The sequence below is a fragment of the Tursiops truncatus genome, chromosome 12, assembly GCF_011762595.2.
Source record: "Tursiops truncatus isolate mTurTru1 chromosome 12, mTurTru1.mat.Y, whole genome shotgun sequence".
In the NCBI taxonomy this organism is placed as follows: domain Eukaryota; kingdom Metazoa; phylum Chordata; class Mammalia; order Artiodactyla; family Delphinidae; genus Tursiops; species Tursiops truncatus.
The window spans coordinates 26,192,860-26,204,975 of record NC_047045.1 but is presented as its reverse complement, the minus strand read 5'-3'; the positions used below and the strand labels follow the sequence as shown (position 1 = coordinate 26,204,975).

Below are 12,116 nucleotides of genomic sequence, written 5' to 3'. Positions count from 1 at the left end.
ATGTATTCTTTGTACCCCTAAGCCAGCTGCATAATTTTAATATTTGTACATCCTAGTTAATTTAGAGGGAATTGTAGCTAACAATGATAACTAAATGTTTTTGCTAATTTACTATGTGCAGATACTCTTCTGAGTGCTTTACACATACGAGTTCATTTAATAGATAGATAACATTATCATCTCTATTTTACAGAAAAAAAAATGGGGCTGTCAAGGGTAAGTTGCTGATTGCAGCTACTTTAGTCAGTAGTATTTGTCCTAGCTTAGATTCAAGCTCAGGTTGTTCTGATTCCAGAGCCGGGACTTTCACAACAGTATTGCCCTGGTTTCCATCAGAAAGCAAGGAGAATCCTGGCAAATATTATTGTTTCATTGCTGAACTTAAATGCCTTGGTCCTAGTAGTTTGTTATGTAAATCACATTACTTCCCCATAAAATTCTCATTCTAGTAGAACATTTCAAGAAATAATTTAACAAATATTTAGATCTGTGTTGTCTAATAAGGTAGCCGGTGGCCACATGTGGCTCTGAGGTTCTAAAAAGTGGCGATTCTAAATTGATATGTGCTGCACGTATGAATTACATACTGAATTTCAAAGGCTTAGTACAAAAAAATGTGACAAACATCATTAGTAATTTTCTATGTTACTTAGATATTGAAAGAATCATACATTAGATATATTTGGTTAAATAAAATATTAAAATTATTTCAACTGTTTCTTTTTACTCTTTTTTGATGTGGCTACTAGAAATTTAAGAATTACATATGTGGCTCACATGATATTTCTACTGCACGCATTATTTAGGTAGAGTAACTGAGCAAGTATATTTTTTCTGTCCTGGTTGAAGAGTTAAATACTTCATGTGGATGGTTGCTAGCATATAAATGCCTATGACCCAGCACTCAATTATCATTCCTGCCATAGCTGACATTGTAAAGTGAACTCTGAGCTAAACAAATAGAGATGCTATAGGTTCTGGTCCCATTGACCAGTTTAGCAGCCTCCTTTGACACTCCCTGAAGGAATCAGACCTGTCTACCCACTGTCCTCTTCTCCTTTCCTTCACTAGTAGTGTTTCTTAACAAGTAGAACATCCTGCAGGTTCCACATGTGTGGAAATCAAAAACTGATGCAGATTTATCACTACTAATAGGCAGAATGCTATTCCACTTGGTAAGTATAGAAATATTCTTAATGAACTAATTAATTCAATGAAAAGGAATGTTTTTATTGACTGGAAATGTTTTTATTGACAAGTACTTGAAAATGACAGTGGACTTAACAATAACTATTATAAGAACATTTTAACAACACACTATCACACTTCAGCTGTGAAAGCAGCCGGTTTCAGTAGTATGGAGATTTTGATTGTGAAAGTGGAATTTTAGATGTTTGCACAATTAAAAACGGGACACAAAATTGCATATAAAAGGCCTTATCCACAAGGCCTTTAGACAATTACATTTGTCTAAAAAGAAACTAGGAAATAATATTAAAAGTCCTGTTCTTTTAAGGTTTCAAAAAGTTTAAAGCAAGTTATAGTCTCTTTTCTTTCATTTTGTGGATTTAACTCAATTGATTTCTACATTTACTTGTTAAGAAAAACAAACAGGAACTGAGTTCTACACTTCCTAAGTATAGAATTTAGTAAGAAAAGCAGTCTTTAACTGCAGTAAAGAGATATATTTACCATGACGACTCCAATTTCTTCCAAATGAACAAAATCATCTTATTAAATGTGGTACTATTAAGATTATTCACATTCATTTATTTTGGTTTCGAGAATTGGAACCACATTTGAGTACCAAAATTATTGTCGCCTGCAAACTGCACCAAGGTACTTAAAAATGAAGTAAAATTAGTTCACTGTCATCTACTTTAATCTGCATTGGAACAGGTAGAATTAGGTATTAACAGTGAGAGTTCATTAAAAATATGTGATTAAAGGACTCAAGATGCCTCCTTATGGTTCAGCCGAAAAAGGATGTGTGCACTAATTCAGGTAAATTGTCTATCGTGCAACGTTCTTAATTTTTAACCTTAGTGATGTTGACAAAGGAATTAAATACCTTATGCTTAACTGTGGCACTATGTTCATTTGCAAAAACACTTCCCTCCTGGGCATAATTCCAACGCATTGCTGTGAGAGTACTTGCCTCTGGAATGAGTTCAGGCCTGCCTTTATAAGTATTTCTCCTGTTTCCTTTCAGTGATCCTGTTAAGAGTTTGAAAATAAACTCCAGTCCCATATAGAGGAAAACTAAAGTGTTTGGGAGAGGATGTTAGTGAGCCCCTAGCCAAATGATGGTGGTTAGCCACTTAATGACAAGTTTATCTGGGCACTTTCTAGAATGGCAGCCCATTGTGATGTGTTAAAGTATAGTTTGAAATATGAACAACTGTGAAAACTGAACACAGTTTTGATCAGTTGATGGAAAAGCTTTTACTTCTTTGTGATTTTGGAAAAAATAACTCAATTTTGAAAACCACATGTTTGTCAAATCTAATATATAGAGAACTTCTCTCTAATTTTTTAATATAGTGATTTTAAGAAAACATCTCTTGGGCTTCCCTGGTGGCACAATGGTTGAGAGTCCGCCTGCCGATGCAGGGGACACGGGTTCGTGCCCCGGTCCGGGAAGACCCCACATGCTGCGGAGCAACTAAGCCCGTGAGCCATGGCCGCTGGGCCTGCGCATCCGGAGCCTGTGCTCCGCAAGGGAGAGGCCGCAACAGTGAGAGGCCCGCGTACCGCAAAAAAAAAAAAAAGAAAAAGAAAACATCTCTTTACAGTCATTTAAAAATATAATTCCAGATAGCATGCTTCGATTGTCAAACAGTCCTTTTGAAAATATTTAGCATATCAGTTACATCACAACTTCTATGCACAGTAACCAATATATTTAGATAAAAAGTGTAGTCATTTTAAAAAAATGAGAGCAGATTTTAGTTTACATATATAAATATTTTTAGACTAATAAATCGTAGTCTGGAATATAATTTGAAATTTTTGGAACTTTTGTACAATTTTATTCCATTTTAAAAGTAGAATAGTATTTCTCAAAATGTGGAACTCGGTATTATAACTTGGATTTGTATAAGTGGTTTGTGGTTTACACTGAAAAACTATGTTCATTTTTTCTCATTTAATCCTTACCACACCGCTATGAGGTAGAAAGTATTATTTTTTCTTTCTTTCAATTTAGGAAGGAACTGAAGCTCAGGGATATTAATAAGTAACAAAATTGGATGAGAATCCAGGATCCTGTTTATCAGTTCAAGTCTTTTTCCCCACTGCACCACACTGCTCCCTAAAATTTGTCCTGAACTTCAACCAGTGGATTTTAGTTACTGAAGAACTGATGAAACCTTATTCTAAGTAGTGTGACCATAAGTCTAGTTTGCTGGGGATAATTGTTTTACTTATTACACTGTGTCTTTTTGCTTTCAAAAGTGTTCTGATTTGGATGATAGAATATATGGTCAACCTAATTGTAAAAAGTCCAAGGATGTAATGCAGTTTACATGCATATACATCAGAACATAGAGATGTGAGCTGCTTACATTATTTATATTGCTTAATTTTAATTTTCTGGGTTAAAGATTTAGTAATTTTTTTGATGATTTCATGTAAAGGGGGACTCAAATAATCATAGATTTCTAGTTTTTATTATAAGGAATTTCCCTAATAGTTTCTTCTTAATATTTTCTATTATCAAGTTAGCAGATATATCATTAATAGTGTAAAACTTAGACATATAACATGTTATATGTTACTTCAATAATTAAAACATTCAACTTAATAGCATTAATAATATTGAAATCTGTGTGTGTTGATTAGATTTTTGAAAACCATGTGTTTTTTTCACAGAAAAGAAGCATGTAATTTGTACCATTACTTTTCATGATAACAAATGAGTTTTTGTGATATATAGTATTTATAATCAAATATATACATAAATGTAAGGTACACTATAGGGTTAATAGCTCAGATGCTGGAGTCACAGAGTTTTTAAATTCTGGCTCAACAACATACCAGGTGCATAAACTAGGACAATCTCTCTAAGCCTTAGTTTCCTTAAGTATAAAATGGGGCTAATAAAAATAGTACCTCCCTCATATAGAGTTCTTGTCAGAAGTGAATGAAATAATGCATGTAGAAACCCTAAGAATAGTATCTGGGACGTAGCAAATAATCAATGAATGCTTGCTATTATCTTAATATTAATGCAACAAGGAGTTGGCTAAGTAAAGAAATTTCATGGCAGTGAGTGAATGAACATAGATCTCAAAGGCCACAGATAGTTAAATATCCTTTAAGTCAGTAATTTCATCCCTGGTAATTTACCAGGGAAGATATTTCAGTGAAAGAGAAGAACTTTCTATATAACCTTTTTTCCCCTCCAGCAATGTATATAATTTGAAATATTGAAAATAACCTAAATATCCAAAGTTAAGTGCGTCATCTTGATTGAACTTAGTCCTTAAAGTATCCACAATGTGATATAGGAATTTTAAAACATCTTATTAATAATTTTGAATGAAAAATAAAGAATAAAATGTATACACTGATATTTAGAATTAAGCAAAGTATGCATAGGGAAAAGAATAGATGGGAACATAAATATCGTCACAATGAATGTGTCAGAATGGTGAAATAGTGGGTGATCTTCTTTCTCTGTGTTTTTAAACTTTCTTGAGCATAACCTTTTTTAGCAATATAAGTTTTATGTAACCTGGTAGCTCATACAAAGACAACTTGAACTGTATCTCCAAAATATGGGTTTTTAAATTAAGTTAGCATCTGTATAAAATACAGGGCTCAGGCAATAGAACAGTAGTAAATGGCAGGTATAGTTTAAATGATTTAAAAGTGGGGAGAGTCAAGGCATTCAATAAAAACAGGTCATAGATTTTGTTTGTTTTTAAATTATTAATACATGGCAAGAGCTGTTTTAAGTGTTTCACATGTGTTAATTCATTTAGTCTTACAGAGAGGTAAGCACTGTTATTACCCAGTTTAAAGGAGAAAAACATACTTAAAAGTATGTAAAACATAAAAGTGTTACATTTTACATATTAAATCATATTTACATAAATGATATGTATACACATTTTTATGTAAGAAAACTAAAGCACAGAAAGGGATGGCTTAAGTACCGACAATCACCAAGAGCATAGAGTGGCCGACTGCTGTTTAATCAAGGCAGTCTGGCTCCAGAATCCCTGCCCGTAACCAATACAGTGGACCACATCTTTATAGATGAGCATATATCTATCACAAGGAATTTTTAAAAAATAAAGTTTCTTTCAGGATGTCTTCATGGTGATACAAATCTGAGCACTTTCTTTCATTTATAATAATTTCAAAATACTTATATCTCTGTCTTTCCCAACATTCTAAATATTTCATCTGCTTTGCCATTTTCTTTTCTCTTCTGGTTCTTCTTTCATGGGGCGGTCAGAATGCACTTTGTAAAACACAACATAGACCCTGTTACTGTATTATTCAGAAAGCTTCAGGTTCCTGATGACCAATAAAAATTATCTGTTTCTTAGGGTGGCATTTAAATACCTCCTACTTGACCCTAGTATTCTTTTCTAACTTTGAGTTACGTAATTTATCATCCTTGAGAGCCCTGTTCCCTCTGCTTGGTACTGACTGGTCTCTTGTTCTACCTGAAGCACATCCATAGATGTTTTTATGATGCCCTATCACTTAACCTTTGGTCCCAAATAAACAGAAAAACAAATAAACCATCATGACAAATAAACCATCATAAACCATCACAATTACCTATTGTATTTTAATCTCTCACATCCCCAATTTCTTCAGTGACCTCTCTTCCAAATTCTGATGGTAGATACTGGCTGTACCGTTCTCCTAGTTTTTCCCTTGCCTTACCTTCTTCTACCAGCAATGCCACCTACCATATCTCAGGCTGTTGAAATTTTGCCTTTCCTTACATTTCAAATTAAATGGCACTTATACCTTGTTAAAAGATCTCTGTGGGTTCTTAAAAATACTTTGCCCTTTCTCTCTGGGGATCTTCGTATGCGATCTGATTTTTATCAATGTTTGTAATTTCTTTTTACAGCTTCTAAAGCTTCTTAACAACCAAAACTTACTTATAGTATTCTACCTACCTACCATGGTACCTAGCACAGTTCCTTGCACCACCCAAGTCTTCCAAATAAATGTTTATCAAATTTCTTAAAGACTTTGAGAAATTTGGTTATATACTACCCACTCCCAAGGCAAATATTTTCTTATTTCAAATTCATATCACTAGTTAATTCCTTGTTGTGTAAGTCCAGTCTCTGTGATTAGTCTTAAACTTTGTAAGAGAACCCTATATTGTATTTCATTTTGCTCATAGCATATAGCAAGTTGATATGCTAAGAATTAGCAAACATGAACAGGAGTCTGCTCCAGATATGAGGAATTTATTTCTATGAGAATAATGTAAATATTTATATTTATTCATTATCATATTCCCATTTTCTATTTGTCCATTGTCTTTATGTGTCTTTCCTTTTAACTACTCCATCTGCCTCTTTTAATGAACAGAAAGCCATTTCCCCCTTTACTAATGTAATATTTATGTCTTGAGAAAAAGAGTTGCAAGAGCCTGATACATTTTCTAAAATAAGGTATTAAAGCTTATTTATCTTATATGGGAAAGTAGCTTTTGTTTTAAGAGTATATTGGTCTTCTTCCAAATTATATATTGTAAATATTATCTTGGTTTCCAAAAAAAAAAACGAAAAATAAGAGAAAGAAACAAAACTGAGAAATCAGTCCCTAAACTAACATTACACTCTACTCTATAAATTGGAAATTATGTAAATTCAGTATCACATTCAAATATATTTCTGCTATTTCAGTTATAACTACATTACATTGCAATTTTTATACTCTTCTTTAAATTATTCACTTCAGAAGCTTATAATACTTGTTTTTTTAAGACTTTGTGAATAGGTAATGTGCATAGATCTGGAACAAATGCCATCGCTGTGTGCTGCAGTCTCAAATACCTTTTTCCAGGAACAGCTACTGTTAATCAGTTTCTTCTGTCCTTTGCGAGATATTTGCTCATAATTCCTTAAAATTTATGGAGGGCTTCCCTGCTGGCGCAGTGATTGAGAGTCCGCCTGCCGATGCAGGGGACATGGGTTCGTGCCCCGGTCCGGGAAGATCCCACATGCCCCGGAGCGGCGGGGGCCCGTGAGCCATGGCCGCTGAGCCTGCGCATCCGGAGCCTGTGCTCCGCAGCGGGAGAGGCCACAACAGTGAGAGGCCTGCTTACCGCAAAAAAAAAAAAAAAAAAAAAGGAGAAGGATAATTGTGATAATAAGAATCATAGCAAAATTTCCTTCTAGAACATTGTAGACTTCACTTAAAAATATACTGCTTTTTACTCATCTTCAATCAACATTGTATCTACCCATAGTACATTGAACATGATAACTATTCAAAAAATAAAGGACAGAAAGAAGGAAGACCTGATGAAAGTTAGGAAAAATGAGGAAAGAAGGAAGGCAATATGAAATTAATATGTGCGATTTAACTTCCTATGATTTAGAAACTCAGTACATGACTTCAGAACATTTCTAATTATCCTAACTTTGGCAAGTATATGGTCACCCTTTTATATTTCTAGTGGAAGTTTAAATTGGCATCACTTTCTAGAAGATAATGTTAAAATATAAATCAGTGATACCTTAAAATGTTGCAATTCATTTGATTTTTGTTTTTATTGAGCTTCAAGCCATTTTCTCTAAGGTAATTATCACTAATCTACAAAAGCTTTTATTTATGCTAATAGTATGTATAATGTAGTTATTTTGTGCAAATAATGTTATTATTTTAATGGGAGAAATTTAACCCAGCTGTGTATTTGATATTTTTCTCTATGGGCATAAAAATCTGATGCAAGAGTCAGAGAGGAAAATTTCTGACAATCCTTTTATTCTAATTTTCCTCACATTTAAGTTAATTCACGTTATCTCATCCTATGCAAATTATCACAAAAATTTACTTTTATGGAAGCATGTCTTCATTAGGTTATCCACATAGTATTAATTTGTGTTAATTCCTATAGTATTAATACATGGGAAGTAGAAGGGCACATACACACATAAAACAAAAACAACTCAACATTGAGTTTAGGTCAAATTAATGAGCTAAAGACATTCTTTTTTGTTTTCTACCTATAATATCAACTTCATTAAAAAGTTATAATCTGTGTATACACATCAAATATTAATCCCTAATAATAGCATTTCACAGGAACCCAGAATAATACATACATCAGTTAAAATAAATGTACATTATTTTCCTCGAATTTTGTGGTCTTATAAAGAAGTATGGAAGGTTTATTATTTAGTGTATTTTGTTTAGTCTGGGGTCAATGAATGACATAGAAAAGAGGGGAAAATACATTCTGGGGCATAGTAGTTTGAAAAAATTTTAACAGTTTAGGTATTGTGGATTTTGAATTTTTTAGTTTGGTTCTTTCATTTAAATTATTTACTGTTGATAATTATGTTATCTCTTGCTTCCAATATATTAGAAAATTAGGAGGCTTTGAAAGGACACATACTGTGGTTTATTTTTTGTTTCATGTGTCACCCAGTTAGCATCTAGTTTAGCCCCTCACCTACGGTGGTATCAGCCTCAGACCTGCGCTGAAGCTATTAACACTGAATACAGAAACCTAGATCCGGGGAAGGGAAGGGAGCACTGTGATGCTTTTATTAATAAAATATGATATTGATCACATATAATTATTAGCTAGATATCTTGTATTTGTCATTTAGTAAAGTTGATTAACAATCTGTTATGTTAATATTACCTATTGTACTTTTTAAGAAGATCATTCTTTCTAAAAGAGAGAGATCAAGGGTGGGAGCAGAAAGATGTAGAATATATCTAAAGAATCACTAGATATAATAAAAGTTTATTCTGAGAAAAATAAATTGATTATTAGTAAGTTCACTATACTAATCTATGTTTTGCAATGATACATATGTTCTGTGTTTATTTTAATAGTAGTTTATTATTTTAGCTAAACCAGCTCCCATATAGGCAATGACACTTAATGGCATTAACTTACCTATGACATTAATTAATGACATTAATTTAAACTAGTAGATAGGATAAATAAGTAAACTTGATGATTTCAAAAAGTGTTTCTTTATATCTTCTATTTTTAAAACTTGAAATAATTATACCACATAGTGTTCCTATGTTAGTTGACATTTTCCAGTAAAGTAGTTTTATCCTTGAAAAGAGATGTGAGATATGTATCTTACCCACTCAAATGTATAAATTCATTATAACATAAATGTTCTGTCGACATTCTTATACTCCTTGAGGGTATAATCTCTTCCTAGACAATTAGAATCATAAATTCTTGAAGGTTGAGTGTACCTTAAATTTTGTTGAAGATAAATTAGAAGGTCTTGGGGGGCTTGTAATAAATGGGACAACTAAGGACCTCATTTATAGTTCTAACAGTTTATTTATGACAGATTCCAAAGTAAAAGCAGAACTTAACTGTTTCCTGTTTTCTTTCCACTTCAACATCACACACACACAATACATATACACACATGTATGTATATACACATATGCACACATACAGATATAAGTACACACACAGACACACTGCCCACCTCTACTCCCACCAAAAAGAAAACATGCAAGTGAACACAATGGAACAAAAAATTAAGTTTATTGTTCTCCTTGATCCATTTTTAGATTGCTAAATTGCTCTGCACTAATCTCTTAATATATAAGTGCAGAATAGTCAAGGTTTTTTTTCTCTGTGGAAATCTCAGGTGACAATTATAAAGAGGCTGAATACTCATACAGGATATTCTTGGATTATTGCATATTTTAAAAAGAAAAAACAAGACAAAATGAAGCTCAGTAATGTCTTTAAATTTTGCTTCACAAAGCAAACAATTTATAAACAGATTTTTGCTTCCTTATTTTCAAGTAGATTGTTTATATTTCCTCTACTACAAGGGAAGATAAATTTCACTTTTTTTTTTACTTACTTTAAATTCTTGTAGTATTTTACCAAATCCTAAGAAGGTAAATTTTTGCAATTAGCGTGTTTTGGATATTGTGACTATTGTAGGTAAATGTGTTTTAAAATGAGAACAGCGAACACCTCTTACATTATCAGAAACCTAGGATTTGGGAGGGAGCAGAAACTCCGCTGTTTAACTTTGCAGTTTCAGTCTAGATCTCCCTCTGAGAAACCTACAGACTTCAGCTTTTCAGTCTTTTCAAGGACAGAGGGACAGTCAGACTTCAGTAAAATCTGTTTCTCAAACTGACCTCTTAAATTAACACATGCTAAGCTTAGACATTCAGCTGTGATCTGAAACTGGGAGAACGTGTGGCTCAGTATTTTAGTTTGCAAGAAAAACCTGATCAGAACTTTTAAAAAAATTGCTCTTTGGGCCATGCTTCTTGCTGTGTCTAATGTTTATTCTGCACAAACATTATGTACTTGAGCACTGTGTTTTTCAAGGTTGAACATAATGGTTTGATCATTTTACCCCTTTGTATGTCTTTCCAATATGATGACATTGCTACTCACTTCAAATTCAGACAGCCGTCTCATTGATTTTCAAGATTATTCACCAGGCCATCACTGTACGTGTAGTCATCCTTCTTTCTAATATACTTCATTCATCCTTCAACATGGTAAAGTGGATGTTCTTTCCCATCCCAGCTCCCTCTGGTTTCTCCTTTTTTTTCCCGCCTGCATCATTTCCTATAGTGGTATAGACTTGGCAATAGCTTTTCATTTACCTTTCAGAAAATTCTACAGTATTCCCAAGTTTAAAACTCTTTAGAACATACTTTCCCATCTGTTAAGTGGACTAAAATAGTGAAAGTACATTTTCCTTCCCTACTCTGTCTTTATTGATGAAATATAATATCGCTGGCAACGTTTTGCCCTTTTGCCTTTCTGACATGACAGTAATTCTATATAACTCAGTATTATGCATATTAATAGGCAGTTAATAAAAAGTTTGAACCTTATTAATAACACTTTACTTGTTTTCATTGCCAAGTTTTGGTCTAATGATGGTATATCTTTCTGTTTTGAACTATTATCCATCCTTTCACATTGCCGGTAGAATTCTTCTTTTTTTAATATATTTATTTATTTTATTTTATTTTTTGGCTGTGTCAGGTCTTAGTTGCAGCACACGGGATCTTCGTTGTGGCATGCAGGATCTTTCACTGTGGTGTGTGGGCTTCTCTCTAGTTGCGGCGCGTGGGCTCTGTAGTTGCGGCGTGAGGGCTTAGTTGCGCTGTGGCATGTGAGATCTTCCCAGACCAGGGATCAAACCCGTGTCCCCTGCATTGGAAGGTGGCTTCTTAACCACTGGACCACCAGGGAAGTCCCGCTGGTAGAATTCTTAATTAGGTGTAACAGGAAATCTAGTTTTTACCTCTTCTGTCATTGATGATGTTAATTATTTGCAAAAAGTATAAAATTAAGCTTGTACTATTGACCAGAGAAGGAGTTTCATAATGGAAAGGTAAAGTGGTAAATTAAAAATTAAAACCACAAATCATAATATATGGCAAAACGTTCGCAATTTGTATCCTAACTTGTTGAGTTAAGAACATAAACCACACTTTGATCAATGTTGAAGGTTATAGCCCCTCTTGTAATATTTAGACTGTGAGTATCTAATTCTAGAATTACCACTGACAGTACCAAAAAGGAACTCAGTCAAGATGTGTATATGAATGCCTAATCACTTAAAAGTTCTCAATCCTTATTTTTTTCAAAAAGCTGTAACAGTTTCTGTTATGATATGTTTAAATCTGAGAGAGAGAGATGGAGACTTAACAACAGAATGTGTAGTAATAATTTAAATAGTTTTTCCTGCCAGGAAGGCAGATTAAGGGTGAATAACAAAAGAGGAGCAAGGTTAGGATACTGACACAACTTCTTCTGATCTTTGGTTTTTTAAGGATTTTCTGTCCTATAATACTCTATTGTGGAGACAACAAACTACGTGTTAGGTCTGTAAAAGACAGCATAAATATTCAGGAGCCTGTGAATACAGCTC

At 33.4% G+C, this 12,116-nt stretch overlaps 1 protein-coding gene across 3 annotated transcripts in view; it reads left to right on the top strand.

Annotated features, from left to right (window-relative positions):
- Positions 1-12,116, top strand: part of EPHA7 (EPH receptor A7) — a 165,542-nt gene that overhangs the window by 10,082 nt on the left and 143,344 nt on the right. The window lies entirely within an intron of this gene.